The sequence below is a fragment of the Pristiophorus japonicus genome, chromosome 1, assembly GCF_044704955.1.
Source record: "Pristiophorus japonicus isolate sPriJap1 chromosome 1, sPriJap1.hap1, whole genome shotgun sequence".
NCBI lineage: Eukaryota > Metazoa > Chordata > Chondrichthyes > Pristiophoridae > Pristiophorus > Pristiophorus japonicus.
This window is the reverse complement of record NC_091977.1, coordinates 126,145,856-126,158,044: the sequence shown is the minus strand read 5'-3', so window position 1 is coordinate 126,158,044 and position 12,189 is coordinate 126,145,856.

Below are 12,189 nucleotides of genomic sequence, written 5' to 3'. Positions count from 1 at the left end.
ATAATTTCACTGACTTCCTCTTTGGGGATCCAGGTCACAACCCACTCTTGGATCCTAACGTCCACCGTTTCTCTCTTCAGGAAAAAGCTGCTATATTTAATAAAATGTTGGAAGGGGCTTTGTGGGCCGATACATTGTCTATCGATTTATATTTATACATTCTCATATTTTGAGACAATTAAATCGAGCCAACCAGTAAAGGTGTAATCGTTTTCCTGATTGGGCTACTTATTGAATCCAAGGGAATTTCTATAGGGAGCTCCAACAGACATTGAAGTGAGACATCATAATGGGTCTGATGCTCTTCAAAGATTTAACCTCCTACAATATCATAGTCCAGGATGGAGCCCAGAAATGGTCACTTCTCTGCAACCTCACCACCATGGGGTACCCAAAGTAGACCTTTGTGAGCATATGATAAATACAACGCAGATTTTTCAAACATAACTCCACCAGGGTTGCTAATGGATACTGTACATGCCACAGAACATATAACAGTAAATGTTCATCTCTTGGCACTTGTCGGGTGTCCGACAGGCACAACTTACCTCAGGCACACAGCATGTGAAATGATAAATCCCCACATTTTTTCTTTTCTTGGGCTGTTTCCAAGAGCTGGGTAGTCTCCAGCCATGCCTGACACAAGACTCCCAAAGCAAGCGCTCTACTTGGAACTCCTTCATGGCAAACGAGTCAATGGTGGGCAGAGGAAACATTACAAGGACACCCTCAAAGCTTCCCTAATAAAGTGCAACATCCCCACTGACACCTGGGAGTCCCTGGACAAAGATCGTCCTAAGTGGAGGAAGTGCAACCGGGAGGGCGCTGAGCACCTTGAGTCTCGTTGCCGAGAGCATGCGGAAAACAAGTGCAGGCAGCGGAAAGAGCGTGCGGTAAACCAGTCCCACCCACCCCTTCCCTCAATGACTCTGCCACCTGTGATAGAGTCTGTGGTTCTCGTATTGGACTGTTCAGCTACCTCAGAACTCATTTTAAGAGTGGAAGCAAGACTTCCTTGATTCCGAGAGACTGCCTATGATGATGATAAGTCTCCTGGCATAAGCCTGCCCGCTGACTGGGCCATGCACCTTGAAATGAGAAAGAAATCAGAGCACAGCAACGGGCTTCCCTAGGCTGCCAAGATTGGGGACTCTGTCTGCTGATGAAGGCCCCAAGTGTTAGAAAAATTCCTGAAGAGGAGAAGAATTAAATAATGATTAACTGCCTCCAAGTTTTCAGTTGATTGGCAGGGGTCCAGAAGCAGGCCATAGTGCCTAGTTTACATTAACACTCCTGCTCTGAGGGGGGGCCAACAAGTGGATTCCAAATAAGTGAGGCAAGAGACTGGACACATTCCCTCTCACTTTATTAAAGTCGCAACAAAGGAACAAACCCAGGGTGGGCAATTATCTGGGCTGGAGGGCCTCTTAACAAGTTTTGATGAGCTGTTGAGGGCCACACACTAATATTCCCCCTAAGTTGCGTGGCCATGCAGTCTGGCACCAATCGTGAGGTCCCACGCAGGCTGCTCACCAGCTCCTGGAAGAGATACCGCGCATAAAATTTAAAGGGATTGCGCACAAATAAAAATTACAGGGAACATTGCTGCATATATAAAATGAATTGTGTTAACAACAGCTACCATTAAAATTAAAAACAGTGAATGCAATGTCCAATATACCCAGGTCCTTTTAGTTATGCCTCTACTATGCTAATTTATTGAGATAATAATATTAAAATGAGTGAATAATTGTGCAAGAATTAATAACCCTACTAAACAGTCATTGGTGAGAGCAAAGAGTTAAATTGGTAAATTTGAAACAGGTCAACTCATGCTGTTGATCATCACTCCCACTTCTACCCTTCCAATAATTTATAAAACATAAATTCAGATAGTAGTCAGATGCTATCTTAAATATACAAAATGTAGTGTAAAATAGTAAAATCCTCCATTGTTAAATGAATGAAATGATTGATCAATCATTGACTGAAAGTCGAGGTGGCTGTTTTGCAGAGCGGCTCGAATCTGCGGGAACTCCGATGTGAGAGGTGTTCACTTTTTAGAGGGCTCACAAGGGTTGAACTACAATCATATGCCATTACCTGGAGTCCTTATGCTCCGGGATCCACTCCCATATCAAAGATGGTGATGAGAACCCCCTGTCGTCATACTCTGGGTACCGGGAGAGGAAAGGTGCAGTGCCGGTCACTTTCTTTGGTAAAAGAGTCACCGAGATGAGCAACCATGACTCGATTAATGACTTGGATGACGGAACCAAGTGTAAGGTAGCCAAGTTTGCTGATGATACAAAGGTGGGTGGGAAAGCAAATTGTGAGGAGGACACAGAGAGTCTGCAAAGGGATATAGATAAGTTAAGTGAGTGGGCAAAAATTTGGCAGATGGAGTATAATGTGGGAAAATCTGAGGTTATCCACTTTGGTAGGAAGAATAGAAAAACAAAATATTAGTTAAATGGGGAGAGACTACAGAATGCTGCAATACAGAGGTATCTGGGTGTCCTTGTACATGAAACACAAAAAGTTAGTATGCAGGTACAGCAAGTAATTAGGAAGGCAAATGGAATGTTGGCCTTTATTGCAAGGGGGATAGAGTATAAAAACAGGGAAGTCCTGCTACAACTGTACAGGGTATTGGTGAGGCCACACCTGGAGTACTGCGTACAGTTTTGGTCTCCTTATTTAAGGAGGGATATACTTGCATTGGAGCAGTTCAGAGAAGATTCACTTGGTTGATTCCTGAGATGAAGGGGCTGTCTTATGAGGAAAGGTTGAGCAGGTTGGGCCTATACTCATTGGAGTGTAGAAGAATGAGAAGTGATCTTATTGAAATATATAAGATTATGAGAGGGCTTGGCAGAGTAGATGCAGAGAGGATGTTTCCCCTCTGGGGGAATCTAGAACTAGGGGGCATCGTTTCCAAATAAGGAGTCGCCCATTTACGCTGGAGATGAGGAGGAGTTTCTTCTTTCAGAGGGTCGTGAGTCTTTGGAATTCTCTACCTCAGAGAGTTGTGGAAACTGAGTCGTTGAATATATTCAAGGCGGAGATAGACAGATTTTTGAACTATAAGGGAATCAAGGTTTATGGAAAACAGGCAGGAAAGTGGAGTTGAGGCCAAGATCCGATCAGCCATGATCTTACTGAAGGTGGAGCAGGCTCGAGAGACCTACTCCAGTTCCTATTTCTTATGTTCATATATTATGACTCACACTAATGTGCAGCTCGAGCTCCGGCTCGAGTTCTATTTCTGTCCCGTCCAGTGGGCTGGATAGAATGAACTAGCAGGCCAGATATGACCCATGGGCCATATTTTGCCCACCGTTGGCCTACATGTACTACAGGTACAAACCAGCTTTGCATTATAGGGAGGCTGCAGAAAATCCCAGAGCAGAGCAATGAGAGCAGAGCGCTGACACAATGGGTTACTGACTTTTTCCTCAGCACTGCCAGGTACAGGGCAGAGAAAAAATTCAATCTATCAGTTCACATTCTTGTGTAGTTGGCTTTGCTGTATCCATAGCCAAGTTTCTATTAAGTAGCTGAGACTCAAGGGGCTTGCAGAAGTAAAACTTCTGCAGGTAGAAATTGTTGTGTATAGAAGAACTCCACAAGGCTGAGTACTGTGAACTAAATTTAGTGTGACCTTAATCTTCTTTATTACAACTCCAGAGTGCCTAAACAACATGGCATCCAACCTTTTATACTGGTCCTGCACGTGTGTGCAGGTGACCATTAGGACTCCAACAGTTGCTCCCTCTGGTGGCAAGTATTACGTAGTTACATACATGACATCACTCCCCCCCCCCCCCCCCCCCCAAAGTCTTCAGTACAAGTTATTTACAAGTTGAGGCGATCCGGAGCCAATCGCTCCCTGGTTGATCGTCTAAGTTTAAACCCTGGTGTGTGTGAGTTGGCCGGACAAGTGCTGCACTGCACCATGGCTGGTCTGACCGGACTGTCAGGAACGGTGGGTTCATCCTCGTGATTGACAGCGAGATCGATTGCTGGTTGGGTGTGTGTTGGTGGATCGTCGATGGTGATGTCCTCTTCAAGTCATTCCTGGTTGTCAGTGAATCGCAATTTGATCTGATCTAAATACTTTCTACACGTTTAGCCATTTAACAGTTTGATAATAAACACACTATTCCCTTTCTTGGCCAAAAGAGTGCCAGCAATCCACTTGGGACCATGACCGTAATTCAGGACAAACATAGAGTTGTTAACATCAATGTCACATGAAACAGCCGCGTGATCGTGATACATGTTCTGCCGTGTCGCTGGGTTTCCACGTGAACATTTAGATCTTGGTGGACTCGGGAGAGCCTGGTTTTGAGGGCTGTCTTCATTAACAATTCTGCCGGGGGAACCCCGGTGAGTGAGTGGGGTCATGTCCGGTAACTGAGCAGAATGCGAGACAAGCGGGTCTGCAGGGAGCCGTCCGTCACGCATTTCATGCTCGGCTTGATTGTTTGGACTGCCCACTCCGTTTGACCATTAGACGTGGACTTAAACAGAGCAGACCTGACATGCTTGATGCCATTGCAGGAGCTGATATCGGAAAGATTTGAATTCCAAGCTGGTGAAACATGGTCCATTGTCGCGACAAGGACGTTGGGCAAGCCATGGGTGGCGAACATGGCCCGGAGGCTTTCAATGGTGGCTGTGGATGTGCTGGATGACATGATTACACATTCAATCCATTTGGAGTAAGCGTCCACAACTACTAAAAACATTTTTCCTGGAAAGGGGCCGCCAAAATCTACGTGGATCCTGGACCACGGTTTGGAGGGTCATGACCACAGACTCAGTGGAGCCTCCCTTGGTGCATTGCTCAGTTGCGAGCAAGTGTTGCACTGATGCATGCATGACTCCAAGTCCGAGTCAATGCCGGGCCACCAAACATGCGACCTGGCAATTGCCTTTGTCATGACAATGCCTGGGTGGGTACTGTGTAGGTTGCGTATAAACGTTTCCCTGCCTTTTTTTGGCAAAACCACGCGATTACCCCATAAGAGACAATCCGATTGGATGGACATTTCATCTTTGCGTCGGTGAAATGGCTTAATTTCATCTTGCATTTCCCCGGGAATGGCTGACCAGTTCCCATTTAGGACGCAACTCTTTACTAATGATAGCACAGGATCCTGACTGGTCCAGGTCCTGATCTGGCGAGCTGTGATGGGTGACCCCTCGCTCTCAACAACATCTATGACCAATAGCAAGTCTGCGGGCTCTGCCATTTCAACCCCAGTAGTGGATAATGGTAGCCGGCTGAGAGCATCGGCACAGTTTTCAGTGCCTGGTCTGTGGCAGATAACATAATCGTAAGCGGATAATGTTAGTGCCCATATTTGGATGCGAGACGAAGCATTGATATTTTGACCTTTGCTCTCTGAAAACAGCGAAATGAGCGGCTTGTGGTCAGTTTCAAGTTCAAACCGAAGTCCAAATAGGTATTGGTGCATTTTCTTAACCCCATATACACATGCTGATGCCTCTTTCTCAACCACTATAGGCTCTCTCAGCCTTAGGCAGACTTCTACCCGCATATACAACCAGTTGGAGGTTGCCCGATACATTGGCTTGCTGTAACACACAGCCGACCCTGTACGATGAGGCGTCACAAGCTAGCACTAAACATTTACATGGGTCATAGTGTACAAGTAACTTATTTGAACATAGCAGGTTCCTGGCCTTCTCAAAGACTGTGTCTTCAGATTTGCCCCAAACCCAGTCGTCACCCTTACGTAGAAACATGTGCAAAGGCTCTAACAACGCGCTCAACCCGGGTAGAAAGTTACCGAAATAGTTGAGGAGTCCCTGGAAAGAACACAGCTCCATCATATTTTGTGGTCTGGGTGCATTCCTGATGGCCACTGTCTTTGAATTCATGGGCCTGATGCAGTCTGCTGCAATCTTTCTCCCCCAAAATTTGACTTCTGGCGCCAGGAAAACCCACTTGGAGCATTTCAGCCTGAGTCCCACTCTGTCTAGGCAACTTAGATCCTCTTCCAGGTTGTGTAGATGTTCGATGATGTCATGACCAGTGATCAGGATGTTGTCTTAAAACACAACGGTGCACGGAACAGATTTCAGCAAACTCTCCATGTTTCTCTGGAAAATGGCTGCAGCTGAGCGAATCCCAAAAGGGCACCTGTGGTATATGAACAGCCTTTTGTGTGTGTTGATGCACGTCAGTCTTTTCGAAGATTCAGCCAGCTCCTGTGTCATGTAGGCGGAGGTTAGGTCCAACTTGGTGAATGACTTCCAACCCCCCCCCCCCCCCCCCCCCCGCTAACAGGTCATCCACTTTGGGCAGCGTGTACTGGTCCTGTAACGAGACTCGGTTAATTGTTACCTTGTAGTCTCCGCAGATTCTGACCGTGCCATCGCTTTTCAACACCGGAACAATTGGACTGGCTCACTCGTTGAACTCGACTGGCGATATGATTCCTTCCTGTTGGAGTCTGTCCAGTTCGATCTCGACTTTCTCCCTCCCTAACCTGAGGAAGGACATTCTTGCTATTGAGGGAGTGCAGCGAAGGTTCACCAGACTGATTCCCGGGATGGCGGGACTGACATATCAAGAAAGACTGGATCAACTGGGCTTGTATTCACTGGAGTTCAGAAGAATGAGAGGGGACCTCATAGAAACATTTAAAATTCTGACGGGGTTAGACAGGTTAGATGCAGGAAGAATGTTCCCAATGTTGGGGAAGTCCAGAACCAGAGGTCACAGTCTAAGGATAAGGGGTAAGCCATTTAGGACCGAGATGCGGAGGAACTTCTTCACCCAGAGAGTGGTGAACCTGTGGAATTCTCTACCACAGAACGTTGTTGAGGCCAATTCACTAAATATATTCAAAAAGGAGTTAGATGAAGTCCTTACTACTAGGGGGATCAAGGGGTATGGCGAGAAAGCAGGAATGGGGTACTGAAGTTGAATGTTCAGCCATGAACTCATTGAATGGCGGTGCAGGCTAGAAGGGCCGAATGGCCTACTCCTGGACCTATTTTCTATGTTTCTATGTTTCTATCATGTACGGAACTGCCCGAGCCTTGTGATGGACGGGCCGTGCATCGGGGCCTAGATGGATCTGTACCTTGGCGCCTGTGAAGTTGCTGATGCCTGGTTTGAACAGCGAGGGAAACTTGCTCAGCATTTGAGCACACGAGGCGTCATCCATTGAAGATAGTGCTTTGATGTCATTCCAATTCCATCTAATCTTTTCTAGCCAGCTTCTGCCGAACAGCGGTGGGCCATTGCCTGGAACAATCCACAATGATTGGTCATGCACAGCTCCATCATACGATACCTTCACTGCCGCACTTCCAATGACTGGTATGAGCTTTTTGGTGTCGGTATGCAGCTTTGCATTAATCGGGCTCAGTTTGGGCCTTTGTGCTTTATTGCCCCACAGTTTATTGAAAGCCTTCTGGCTCATTATTGACTGACTTGCACCCGTGTCCATGGATACTGGAACTCCATTTAATTTGACTTTCAGCATTATAGGAGAACTCTTCCTCGGGTTGAGTTGCCTGTGTTGCGTGATCCGCGCCGGATCGATCATCCTCTGCCACGTGGTGAGTCGCAGCACGTTTGCACAGTCGCTGGAGGTGCCCCATCGTTGCGCAGCTTTTGCACACGTAGTGCTTGAATTGACATTGATGGGCCCGATGATTACCCCTGCAGCGCCAACACGGTGCTAATGGATTCACATTCACCACTGATGGCAGACTCTGAGTCTTCACAGGTCTTACAGCCGCAGACGTATAGGTACTGCCATATGCAGTTCGGCCTGCTAGCGACATCATTTTATACACAGTACTCGCCGGTGAGCTTCGATGTTGAGAAGTTATCGTCCTTGGCCATGCATGCCTGGGCGATCGCGATGGCCCTGCTCAGGTCAAGGGTTTCAGCAGCCAGCAGCTTTCGAAGAATGACCTCGTGGCTGATGCCCAGCACAAAAAAGTCCTGCAGCATTTGCCCCAACGCAGCTCCAAAATTGCAAGGTCCTGTGAGGCCTCTCAGGTCAGCAACATAATCCACCACGTCTTGGCCCTCAAAGCGATGCTGCATGTAAAAATGATATCTGGCCATGAGGATACTCTCCTTCCACTTGAGGTGGTCCAGAACCAGCCTGCACAACTCTCTATATTCCTTCTCCATTGCTTTTGTCAGTGCGAGCAGATTATTGATGAGGCCGTATATTTTAGGCCCACAGACGGTGAGGAGAACCGCCCTGCACTTGGCCGCGTTAGTGTCTCCTTCCAGCTCATTGGCCACGAAGTACTGGTCGAGATGCTCGACGAAAGCTTCCCAATCGTCACCCTCTACGAATCTCTCTAACATTCCAACGGCAGCCATGGTTGCATGAAGTTTTGTATTCTGTTACTCATCGCCAATTGTTGTGTATAGAAGAATTCCACGAGGCTGAGTACTGTGAGCTAAATTTAGTGTGACCGTAGTCTTTTTAATTACAACTGCAGAGTGCCTAAACAACATGGCAGCCAACCTTTTATACTGGCCTTGCACGTGTGTGCAGGTGACCATTAGGACTCCCCAGTCGCGCCCTCTGGTGGCAAGTATTACATAGTTACATACATAACAGAAATCTTATTCTTTATTGCAAACATAGTCAAAAATGGATTCCAATATTAAGAATGGCTGCTTTGATAAAAGGAAATGATGTATTGATATATCAATAAAAGTTATCCTTCACAAGATGCTATAAATACTTGATTAACTGGACGAATCCACTCTTTAAAAGATAGTAAATATTTGTTGATGTTGTTCACCACTTGGCAAAAATTGCCCAAACATCTTCACAGCTCTCACAAAAGGCTTTGGCATCTGTATGTGAGTAACTCAATGACAGAATATCCAGGATACAAGTCAAATCACCTTCAAACATTATATTTGTAGCAAAGGAAGAAGGCTCAATGATTGGGACATACATTTGAGTTTGCAAGACAATGTATGCTGAGACTGGCACATAAACACTCTTGATTAACCACCACAAGAATCTTCAGCCATCAGGGAGATATTTATATTAATACAAAAACTAAATACTGTGAATGCTGGAAATCTGAAATAAAAACAAAAAATGCTGGAAATACTCAGCAGGTCAGGTACCATCGATGGAGCGAGAAATAGAGTTTACGGGCCCAAGTTTCCACAAGAAAAAAAACGGGGGCCCCTCCGAGCTGGGCGCCCGTTTTTCGCGCCTAAAACGGCGCCTAAAAACATCCTCGGTATTCTCCACCTACTTGCAGGTCCTCTGGCACTCGGCGCAGCCAGCACGAGCTGTGGGGGGGCAGAGCCAGGTCCCTGCGCTGAAAACAGTGCCGGGACCTCTGCACATGCACGCTACAGTCGGCACGCAAGTGCAGTAGCTCCAGGCGCCGAACTGTGTGGGAGGGGCCCGAAGCACGCAGCCCCTAGCCCTGGCCCAATGGCCTCACTGGGGCTGCGTGAATAAGGCTCCTCCCACGGCCAGCTCCTGCTTCCCCCCCCCCCCCCGCTCCCGACCGGACCCGACACCCGCTCCCCCCTGCCTCCGGACCAGACCCGACACCCGCTCCCCCCCCCCGACCAGACCCGACCCGACACCCGCTCCCCCCCCTCTCTCCCTCCCCCTCTCTCCCTCCCCCTCTCTCTCTCTCCCTCCCCCTCTCTCCCTCCCCCTCTCTCTCTCTCCCTCCCTCTCTCCCTCCCCCTCTCTCCCTCCCCCTCTCTCTCTCTCCCTCCCCCTCTCTCCCTCCCCCTCTCTCTCTCTCCCTCCCTCCCTCCCTCTCTCTCTCTCCCTCCCCCTCTCTCTCCCTCCCCCTCTCTCTCTCTCCCTCCCTCCCCCTCTCTCTCTCTCTCTCCCTCTCCCTCTCTCTCTCCCCCTCCCGCTCAGCGGCACGAACGGCTGCAGAATTCTCCCTGGCTGAAGCACTTTCACACAGGTAGGAAGATGGTTTATTTAATCTTTTCTTGGCTTATAAATGTTTATTCAGGTTGGATTTATTTGTATAATATTTGTAGAAGTATAAATAAGGATTTATTGTAGAATTTAATGAGTTCCCTTCACCCCCCCCCCCCCACCTCGTTCTGGACGCCTAATTTGTAACCTGCGCCTGATTTTTTAATGTGTAGAACAGGTTTTTTCAGTTCTACAAAAATCTTCACGGGCTCCATTCTACTTTAGTTTGGAGTACATTTTCACTGTGGAAACTTTCAAATTCGGCGTCAGTGGCCGGACACGCCCCCTTTTGAAGAAAAAATTCTGTTCCAAAGTAGAACTGTTCTACCTGACTAGAACTGCAGAAAAAAAAATGTGGAGAATTGCGATTTCTAAAATAGTCCGTTCTCCACCAGTTGCTCCTAAAAATCAGGCGCGAATCATGTGGAAACTTGGGCCCTACGTTTCAGGTCAATGACCTTTTGTCAGAACTCTGACATACTTTTATTAATTAGAATTGCACTACATTTGGCTTTGAGGAAGAATTTGTTATGCTTTCCATCATCCAAAAACTTCATATCAACCCATTCTTCCTCGACGAAGGACATGACTGTCTTTCTTTTAATGAAGGATTTCAGTCCCTTAATTTTGTGGAATAGAATTTTAATCTGTGTCACCAATAACTATTTAAGAAAGGGATAGAAGGGTTGATATGAAGCTGCAATAAAGTCACCTAAAAGAAAATTGCAATGGAATAATAGGGGCCAGATTTGAATTGACAATATATGCTAAAATTGAAGACCACAAAAGTCTTCAGCACTCCAACTTAGAGAAAATAAATCCCTTGAGTTTTTCATTCCTAGGGTTACTGTCAGTCTGGTTTGTTTTCAAAATGACATAAAAGGTAAATTGGACCCCTGAGCCAAGAAATTCAGCAACCCAGCGCCGGTTGTTTGGGTGCTAAACAGCCTCCTAAGCTTCCAATATGGCGGGTAGGAAGTGCATGCTCATTACAAGCTGAAGTGCGTTGCTGCAATATTGGTAATGATCAAAAATCATCATTCAGTGCCCATGCCTGAAACAGTCATTATCCATTGCATATGCAAATAAGAGCCTAATGCCTGTTTGAGGTCCCACTGCAAGATTGGTTTGCCCTGAGGCAACCAGTACCGGCTGCACACAGAAAAATCAGGCCTATATGCAGCCTAATAAACAGTCCTTAAAGGGACCACCTGTTAGGCCACAACCAACATGAACACCCTCACCCCCTCTTAGTTGGCTCCCCATGTTGATTGTCCCCTTCTCACTTACATGAGGGCCACTATGGCACCAACAGAGGCCTGATCTTTCATCCCAATTCACCGGCGAGCTGCTTGTTGCTCTCAACAGTTTGCTAGCTTGAGGGAAATGAGGCTCAAGGCCCAAAATTGAGGGCTCCTCAGACCTCACCGTGCCCAAATTTCTAGACCCTTGGGTTTTGTTTTGAGTGGTAGCCTGCTTTTTTTCCCCAACTTGTTCCTGTATCTTATGATGTGTATTGGTTATTAAGGTTTTCAATGAATTGTTACTTCAGCAATAAAAATCAGACGTCAAGCCATGATTTCCACTACTGTCCTGACTTTATTCAGCCTCTTGTATGACTTTGATTTGGAAAAAGGTACCTTGATAACCCAATATGAAATGTCCAAAGTGAAAGGATGCAACAAATATCTTACATCTGATACAGTGCGTAAAACATGGCTTTACGCCTTCTATTTTTAATATAGAAAACACGAAGGGGCTGAAATTGCCCTCAGTGAGAAATTGGGGAGGGCACTTTGATTTATCCGAAGATTTACTGTCCGGCGGGAGTCAAATGGAAGAGCTGTAAAATTTGTCTCTTTAACTCTGACACCTCCTCCCAGCACTTTGGGGTGCTGTTTGAGGTGGTAACAGGCCTTAAAGAAGGGGGCAATTTCCCCCTCTAAATGCGATAAGATTACAATTATGAGGCAGAGGAAAGAAAAAATATCCCCTTTGGGCCTTTACAACTCAGCAGTAAATGAGAAAATCTCTCTAAATATTAAACTATTATCAACAACCTGAGGGAATCTTATCCCTTTAAAACAAATCTGCTTTCCTCAGTATGACTGTAGGTCTGTTTAAAACAAAATAAACACCCTAGGGCCTAGACGTTCCACTTTTTTTGCATCGACACCGCCCACTTATCGTCCATTTTAAC